Source organism: Dipodomys spectabilis, unplaced genomic scaffold, assembly GCF_019054845.1.
Source record: "Dipodomys spectabilis isolate Male_0828 unplaced genomic scaffold, ASM1905484v1 ptg000097l, whole genome shotgun sequence".
NCBI lineage: Eukaryota > Metazoa > Chordata > Mammalia > Rodentia > Heteromyidae > Dipodomys > Dipodomys spectabilis.
The window spans coordinates 3,260,446-3,270,480 of NW_024870774.1; positions in this window are offsets into that span (position 1 = coordinate 3,260,446).

The following is a 10,035-nucleotide window of genomic DNA, read 5'->3' on the forward strand; positions in this document are numbered from 1 at the left end:
ATTTAATTAATTCAGCAGCTAATTAAAAATAGGAGAGGAAGAAGAGTGGGAGAGAAGGGCAGGAGACACAGATCCTGCTTGAGTACGGAAAGCATCGCAGATGGTTCTGGGTTGGCTGGCACCATGCCACCACCCTCCAACAACACCCCCCTCCCTGCACGCACAGCAAAGGGGGAGGGGCAAAAGTGAGGGGCATAGGCTGGCAGAGTCTCCAGACAGACTCATTCAGTCCTGCCGCTGCTTTGTGTTGGGAGAGACAGACAGAGGGAAAAAAGAAGAGAATGGGAGAGAAAGACCTGGACAGACCTATACTCACAAAAAGCCAAAGAAGGGGCATCTGAACCAAGGAACTCCTCCTCTTCAATCAACACTGGAAGAAGCAAGAGCAAAGCTTGCTCATCACAGCAGCATTTTGGGGCTCCCTGGTTCCCAAGGGCCATTAAGGACAAGAAGGACAAACATAGCCATCAATCCCCTGGAGAAAAAGGGACAGCTACTCTGCTGCTAAGCTTCCTATACCATGTTTCCCCAGCATGAGCAGACGATGAGGACAGCTACAGAAATAAAAGATGGGTAGAAGGGAAAAGAAGTGGGTACAGATAGGCAACCGTGAGCCGATGGACAAGGAAGAGATTTAAAGGAAGAGTAATGAAGGGTCTATGTAAGGGAAAGGAGAAGCAAGGGAAGGCAAAGAAGAAATAAGCAATGGAGTAGAAGGAAGAAGAGGTGAGAGGCAGAGCCATGCTTTGTTTGCCAAGATGGATTAAGAGGGATGGGATGTTTGTGCAAAGGACCTCCACATATGGATCCTGCCTAGAGCAGGCCAGGCAGAGAGGAGGGCAACAGAACAGGGAATGGTCAAAAGCAGATCCTTCTCAGGGAGGTCAACCAAGCTGCCGGGAGTCAGGGAACTCATCCCAAAGGATCTTCCTAAATACTGGATTATTTCTGCTAAATCAAGAATCGATCAAAGGCAATGGAACAAAGCTTCCAAATGAGCAGAAAAGGAGGCTAAAATGAAAGAGGCTGCAGAATCCACTTCCAGGAGCTCCAGCGGGGAGATAGGTGAGGAATAGAATTTTCAGCAGCACCTTGCTGGCTCTCTAGGGGCCGGCTGATGCTCTGAAGGGAAAATACATCTTTTAGGGGATTGCTTTGAGGGTTATAGTGTTACTATAATAAAATAAGCAAGAAAAAGCAAAATCGCTTAGTCTCAGAAAGCACACATTTGGTGGGAGGCTAGAACTAGGCTCTGGGGCTTAAAGCCTTGGGAAGAAAGGTTTGCCATCAGTGATAGACTGCTTAAGATTCAACTGAAGGAAACCGAGAAAGAGGGTAAAGCCACATGAAGGTTTTTCTGGTGTTAACTGCTACAGAGCTAAATGCAGTGGCAGAGGAGGGTCATTATAGCTAAGAGACAGGGTTTTCCTGCCTCCGAATTCTGATTTGATCTCTTTACCTCCTAGGGATACCTGTAAGAGACAGAAGTAAGTAAATGAAAATTGAGAGAGAGGAAGTAGAAACTCAGGGGTTTTCTATTCTCTAGAGCCCACTGTAGGGCTATCCAAAGCCAGTAGATAAAGGCTTTCTAGGTGTATTTTCTCTTCTAAATTTTAATTAACAATAAAAACTACAAGAACATTTGTTACTGTGGCTGCAAATGTGTTTGACAATAGAAATTATAAGAGTTAAAAGTTAGCTCATGGGAAGATGATGGTCCACTAAGCCTTGCTCTTTCTTTCTTTCTTTTTTTTTTGTTGGTCGTGGGGCTTGAACCCTGGGCCTGGGCGCTGTCCCTCAGCTCTTCAGCTCAAGGCTAGCGCTCTACACTTGAGCCACAACGCCACTTCCAGCTTTTTCTGCTTATGTGGTGCTGAGGAATCGAACCCAGGGCCTCATGCATGCAAGACAAGCACTCTACCACTGAGCCACCTTCCCAGCCCAAGCCTTGCTATTTAAGCTTGTAATTCTAGTTACTCAGGAGGCTGAGATCTGCGGATTGTGGTTTGACACTAGCTTGGGCAGAAAAGTACATGAGACTTATCTCCAACAAACCACTCAGAAAAAAAAAAAGAAAGCCGGGCACTGGTGGCTCACGCCTGTAATCCTAGCTACTCAGGAGGCTGAGATCTGAGGATCGCGGTTCAAAGCCAGCCTTGGCAGGAGAGACCGTGAGACGCTGATCTCCAATAAACCACCAGAAAACCGGAAGTGGCGCTGTAGCTCAAGTGGTAGAGCGCTCGCCTTGAGCTGAAGAGCTGAGGGACAGCGCCCAGGCCCAGAGTTCAAGCCCCATGACTGACAAAAAAGAAAAAAAAAAGAAGTGGCATTGTGGCTCAAGTGACAGAGTGCTAGCCTTGAGCACAGACAGGCTCAGGGACAGCACCCAGGCCCTGAGTTAAGCCCCAGGGCTGCCCCCCCCCCCCAAAAAAAAGGAAAAAGAAAGAAAAAGAAAAAAATGGAGATTCCAGAATTCCAGCACACACCACCGAAGCTTCACCTTGCCCTGAAGTTTTGTTTTGTTTTGTTTTAAAGGGAAAGGCTTACAAGAAGTGGCATACTAGCTGGCAATTAGGTCAAATTAAATCAGAAGGGGAATGTATCCCTTGTCTTGGTACTCTCTTGGTCAATCTAATAGGCAGAAAAACCTTAGACCCTCTCCAGCAAGCCAGGTCCTGGCCCAGCCTGGTGGGCTCAATCCAGCTTGCTCAGTGCTGACAGTCCTCAGCAGGCTAACCAGGATGGCCCAGACACAAAACCTAACTATGCTTCTGACTTCAAGGCTGTCAGTGACCCCCAGGGAATGTAACAGGGATGCTGGTTTCCAAGGGGTAAAGAAAATGTCAAACCTAGATATCAAAGGTTAGAACCTCACATAGATTCTGATATCAGATCTGCTATGATCTGCTTTTTTTTTTTCTGGATAAAACTTTCCCTCTCTAGGACCTATAAGTGGAAGAAAACAAAAATCAATGATTTTAGCTAAAGCACCTAGAGAAACTTATTATTGTTTCACAGGATTGTAATGTTGGAAAGTATCAATGAAACAAATCCACTGAGCCTTGATTTTACAAGAAGGGCTTTACTAGAGATCACATCCCTAACTAGAATCCCCTGAATAGGGCAAGAGAGATGACCAGTACAGACAATTAAATAATAAAATTGACTGGGAAAACAAAAAACCACCAACACACACACCTTAGGAAAGCAGGAATATGAGCAGACAAGAGAGCTCCAAGGCTCCACAAGCAGCTCCAAGGCTCAGATAACAAAGCAAAGTGTGTGATATTCCAGCTGGGTTTTCATTATGGCTCTTGCCAGGGCTTCGGCAAATGGCCATTCTCCAAGAGCCACCCTTGACTCACACTTGCTGGGGAAATGGAAGGCAACCACTGGGACTGCCACTCAAGCCAAGGAGAGTCTGCACCAGCAGAAAAAGAATTTTAAGCACATTGTGCTAAATTCCTAGGACCTGCACAAGGAAAGCCTGTACTACTATCCAGGGAGCTAGTTGGATGTTATTCATTCATAAAGAATAACTCAATTAAGAGGAAAATGAGCCATCTTAAAAATTGTATAATTTTGCAATCAGCAACACTTGAGTTAGTAGAAGGGCTTGGGGTACTAGTCACAGAATGAAAGGTCTCCAAATGAAGAAGCAAGATGGGGCAAATGCTAAGGTAATGATCTGATGAGTTTGGGCTAAACAACAAAGGGAACAGTAGGCCAACAGGCATCTATGTTAGTTGAGATAAAAGAGAGAAATAGAAGAAAAGGAGGAAGTACAACTTACAAGTGTAAGCTATGGTCTTACAGCCAGGATTATACTCAGCAATGTCTGGACAGCCAGGGAGCCCCAGCAAGTACCAAGATCAATAATGGGATATATCCAAGGAACCACATAATATGTTTTACAGCAGTGTTCCTCTAATCTTAAAAATAAGCAGAAAAAACCCATTAGTGGTACTATGGCTCAAGTAGTAGAGCACTAGTCTTGAGCTGAAGAACTGAGGAACAGTGCCCAGGCCCAAGTTCAGGCCCTATGACTGACAAAAAACAAAAGCAAATAAACAAAAACAAAAAAAAAACCAAGCTAACAAAAGTCTAGCTTTCCTTAACAAGCTAAACCACAAGTTTCTGGATGATGCCTTTAAGGTATGAATTTTTGCTACTTTAATTTTCTTAGCAGGAGGAACGAAATGCTGTAGATTCACCTAACTAACACAGGGGACTCTTGCTAGCTAAACGGTCACTAGTCAAAGCCAGGAACGGATTACCTATTAAAGGGTACCTTTCCTATCTATCTCCATCTACTTTCCTTGCTGACCTCTTAGGTTTTTGCTTGCCCAGTTCTTTTCTAAATCATTCTCATCTACAGTTCCCTTACATTAGGAGAGCCATCTATAAGATGCTATGGGCAAGAAGAGAAAAAGAAAAAGGGATAAACCAGAGTATAGATTTTTAGACAAGGAAAAGAGAGGGAGATCTAGACAGACAGACAAAGAGAAAAAGACAGATAAAGCAAGGGAGGTGGATTGGGTGGGGAGAGGGATGGAGGTAGGGAAGAAGATGGCACTGCGGAAAAAAGCGCCACAAAATTAATTTGAGGAAGGGAACAGTAGAGATGACGTTGGTGGAATAACAATCAGGCAGTAGAAGGCTGAGGAAAGGGGGAGGGCAGCTGGGTGGGGAGGAATGATGCTGGGAGAAGGCCTGGCCTGCAGTGACAGCAGCACCACCTATGGGTATGGTAAAGGGTTACAGACAGTAACAAAGAGGCCCCCACCTGGGCATAGGAGCCTGGGTACAGATGGAAAGGGAGAAACCACTGACTATTGCCCTTCAAACCTCTCAGTAACACAATGTGCAGGCTAGAAGAATAAATTGTATATGGCTCTCCTGGGAAAAAAGATATTTAACAAGGTAACAGAGGAAGGGAGAGAACTCTTGGCTTTTTCCATTCCATGGTAGAGGGGGGTTCTCCCTCAGAATTCAGACAGTAATAAAGAGAAGGGCATGAAAGGGGAGGAGCGCAAGATACTGAATAGAATGTGTGTGTACGTGTGCTTCTTCTTTCATTAGCCAGAGAGAGGATTTTATCTTTATTTCAAGTGATTTCCTTTTCCCATTGGACTGTGGAGAGGACAGCTCCCTCCCTGGGGCAATGGCTGGCCCTCACTCAGCGGCTTCCTCCCAGCACTGCCTTCTAACTCCTAACCACCATTAAAAACCCCCAGGGAGCCACCAAGCCGAGGAGGAGAGGAAGGAAAGGGTCTCCCTATCAGCCGCACAGACCAAGGAGGGGAAGAAAGATGCAAGAGTTCTGCAGAGGGAGGGGAAAGGATACGTGATCAGTAGTATTTGTTTGTGCTTTTATGGAGGAAGGATCTGTCACATTTTTAATAATAATAAATACATGAGGACAGATTTGCCCGAACTGCTCTGGCTCCTTGGGAAGGGTGGGGGAGGGGAGCCAAATGCAGCTGCGGCAGAGACCAGTATCTCCCTCTCCCATCCCCCATGAGCTCAGTATTGCAGCAGCTTCCCCTCCCCCTCCAACTGCAGTCCTCCCAGCCACAGCCCACCCTCTCCACAGTCCCTTCATACAGCTCTGCCCCTCCCTCACCCACTTCTCTCCCTACTCCTCCCCAACCTCACTCTAGACTTTCAGTACTGGTCCTCATTTAACACAGCCGTACCCTAGCTTGAAGAAGCCCTTGTACTTCTGTTTTAAATCTGCTGTCCCCATCAAGGTTCCTTGATGGGGTTTTATTTCAGAGCCCTTCATTAGCTAAAAGCAGCCCCCAGACCCCCACACCTGTCATACAACACTCCACAGAAGTCATCTAGCACATTCCAGTATTTCCTGGAGTCCACCAAAAAGGGACAGCTTTTTCTCTCCATTTTTATCTCAATGTGACCTCCTTCCTCACACTCCTAATGTAACAGTCATCAAATGTGCTGGTGTTTAGGGGATATCAGAGCCTCGGGTCTCAGTGACTACTGCCACCTACTGACCCAAATTTGTCCAAGATAGACCTTTAATATACTTCTTACACAGTGACGCTCTGTTATTTCAAAAACATCAATAGCTTAAACATGCAAAGGCATGACTCTTGGGGCACCTCTGAGACCCTCTGAACAATGAGATCAAAGAAATACAAAAGCAAGACTGGGCAGAGAGCCAGACCAAGGATGCCTTTCTCTATGCACAGGGAGAAAGAGGAACAGGGAATGAAAATCCAACTTTAAGTCTCCTCAAGGATCTGTACGGGAACAGAATTATTCTCAAGTACTAACAAGATGTTACCATAGAAAAGAAAGCAGGACTTAACTCATATGCTTTCATCAAATTGTCTAAATCTTTGTCATAAATCTGGGGTTTACAGGCTTAATAGATCTCAGAAAGGATGAGGACTTTCAAGACAACCCCATCTAATGTGTACCAATGAGAAGATTGGTCTGTCAGATTGGACAGACAAAGCTGGGCACTGAAAAAGGGCGCGTCTATTCCATTTAGTGCTAAGGGTTGGTTTAGCACTGGTCCTTTCCACCCAGGAATGAGACAGCCTGAACTCTCCATGGTCCTGAAACCTGATATACTACAATTAGGCCATCCTTTTTCTTTTTGGGGGGGTGGGGCTTGAACTCTGGGTCTGGGGGCTGTCCCTTACCTCTTCAGCTCAAGGCTAGCGCTCTACCACTTGAGCCACAGTGCCACTCCAAGATTTCTGGTAGTTTATTGCAGATAAAAGAGCCTCACACACAGACTTTCCTGCCCAGGCTGGCTTTGAACTGTGATCCTCAGATCTCAGCCTCCTGAGTAGCTAGAATTACAGGCACAAGCCACTGATGCCCAGCAGGCCATCCTTTTTTCATAGCACCCTACCACTGAGCTATATAACTAGACTGTGGTTGTTTGAAAACAGGTCTGTCTATGTAACTCAGATTGGCCTTTTACATGCCATCCTTTTTTCATAGCACCCTACCACTGAGCTATATAACTAGACTGTGGTTGTTTGAAAACAGGTCTGTCTATGTAACTCAGATTGGCCTTTTACTTGCTATGTAACCCATACTAGCCTTAATTATATCTTTCTGCCTTGGTCTCCCAAGTGTTGGTATTACAGGCCTGTACCATCAACCTGCACTCTTTTTCTAATAAGTTATCCATGAAGACTGTTGGGAACTTCTGATAAACCTTTATAAAACTTTCCCCTTATTACCCAAACCTTTATAAAACCCTAAAAACAAAGTTTTAAGGTAAAATTAGACTGGTGACACTCTCTTCCCTACTCCTAAGACAGAAGAAACTAAGACAGAGATACTAAATTAAACAAAGTCAGGACTTTCTTACCATCATATGCTAACACAATAGATGCTCATGTGCACTAATGATAGAGAATATGCTGTGATCTATTATCATTTGACATTCTTGTAGCTCTGAAGAACCAGAGAACTGAATCTGTATTAATACAGGAAAGAAGAAAAGTGAACAACAGAACCAACATTAAAGAAACCTCCAAGCCAGGCACCGGTAGCTCACACCTATAATCCTAGCTACTCAGGAGGCTGAGATCTGAGGATTGAGGTTCAAAGCCAGCCTGGGCAGGTAAGTCTGTGAGACTCTTATCTCCAATAAACCACTAGAAAACCGAAAGTGGCACTGTGGTTCAAGGGGTAGAGCGCTCGCCTTGAGCTGAAAGAACGCAGGGACAGTGCCCAAGCCGAGTTCAAGCCCCACGACCGAACAAAAAACAAAACAAACAAACAAAAAAAACCCTCCAAATTCTAATTTTTCCTCAATTACTGTATCAACATCCCTTAAGCTATTTTCTATAGAGGTCTAAAAGTCATAAAAGGAGGTCATACCTCTCATACCCATTTCAACCAAACTAACTGCACTCAGGCACATTATATATAGATTAAGAATTTATATATACAGGTTAAAATTGTCATATAATATACTCTTACTGTTTATTGACTCTGCTATAAATACTCTTAGAAATAATTTCATTAACTGTTGGAAGCCTTTTATTAATGCCAAAAGGCTGGGGGGGGGGGGGGGGGAGGGAAACAAGATGACCTGAGATTAAAGACTGAATTAAGAAGCCGGGCACTGGTGGCTCACGCCTGTAATCCTAGCTACTCAGGAGGCTGAGATCTGAGGATAGCGGTTCAGGAAAGTCCGTGAAACTCTTATCTCCAATAAACCACCAGAAAATCAGAAGTGGCACTATAGCTCAAGTGGTAGAGTGCTAGCCTTGAGCTGAAGAGCTGAGGGACAGCACTCAGACCCAGAGTTCAAGCACCTCGACCGACAAAAGTAAAAGACTGAATTAAGTTAACATAAGGTCCATGAAAGCAGGGATTTTTGTTGTGTTCATTGGTGTACACTAAGAGGCCAGCATAGTGCCTGAAGGCAGTGTATCTACCTAAAACGTTGCAGTAAAGACAGAGGTTAAAAAGTCTTGGCATTTAAAAAAAAAAGAATAATAGCCCCGAAGACCTTCATGAACAACATGACAATTGAAGTCCTCCATCCCCTTCCTGAGGAACTGTTTTTCCAATGCTAGCCATGAGTCATACTTTTTTGTTAAACCACTTGTCCGGAGATTCTTTCCTCTTTCATGCTAAGTCTGTTCCTTTGGCTCTTAAGGACACAGAAGTCTGAGGTCTCAGGGCATGTCAAGGTCCCCCAGTTCTGAGGGACTGAAAGTCATGAACTCTATAAACAAATCCATCCTGGCACCATTCAAAAAACTTTGATTTGGAGGGCACCTCAGAAACAAATTAAAGGGCAGAGATGTTAAATGATTTGCCTAAGACCACCAGATCAGCTAAGGACAGGCATAAATCCAGACTTCTAATTTCTACCAGATTACAATGGACAGAATACAGACTCTTACCCAAATAAGGCAGACCACTATAAATCCAAATTCAGAGGACTTAGGTTTTCTGAAGGTAATGAGTCCAATTATATTCCTATGATACTGCCCAGAAGAGCCAGCAACCAGAATCAGGTGTTCCAGAGACACAAAGCCTTTCAAAAGCCTCCAATGAATCAATTCTATACATTCAACTTCATTTTAAATCTTGTGTTCACTTTTTTATCACCCAAGGCCTGTAGGACCTCTTACCAAAAGAAGTTATTCTCTGGATAGAATTCAAGATCTCAAATATAATTCCCACTATTCTCCTGACTGGGTTTGGCCGGTATTTCTGTAGGGCTTTCATTCTTCTGGTTGTCACACTAGGAATTTCCTATATATCTGCTTCTTGCCATTCTTTTGCAGCTCTTTGCAAATGGACTGGCCTTTACTGACTCTGACAAACTGAATTGAAGGAAGATTAAAAAATAACTAAAAGCAAAAAGAGCAGGGGAGGGCTGGGAAGGTGGCTCAGTGGTAGAGCCCTTGCCTTGCATGCCTGAGGCCCTGGGTTCGATTCCTCAGCACCACATAAGCAAAAAGAAAAAAAAGCCGGAAGTGACACTGTGGCTCAAGTGGTAGAGTGCTAGCCTTGAGCTGAAGAGCTGAGGGACAGCGCCCAGGTCCAGAGTTCAGGCCCCACGACCAGACACCCCCCCCCCCCCCAAAAAAAAGAGCAGGGGACATGTTTCAAGTGATAGAGCATCTGCCTAGTAAGCATGTAATGGAGTTTAAAGGAAAGAGGAAGAAGAAAAGAAAGAGAGAGGAAGGAAGGAAGGGAGGGAAGGAGAGAGGGAAGGGAGGGGAGGGAAGGGGAGGGGAGGGGAAGGGGAGGGGAAGGGAGGGGAGGGGAGGGGAGGGGAGGGGAGGGGAGGGGAGGGAAGGGGAGGGAAGGGAAGGGAAGGGAAGGGAAGGGAAGGGAAGGGAAGGGAAGGGAAGGGAAGGGAAGGGAAGGGAAGGGAGGGGAAGGGAAGGGAGGGAAGAGGGAGAAGGGAAAGGAAGGAAGGTGAACATTCTGAGAAGCAGAGATGCAGAAAGGTTCTGATGAAGAAAGTTTCTCTTGTATTTGTTTATAGTCAGGCACTACTGCCACCTGGTGGCCAGG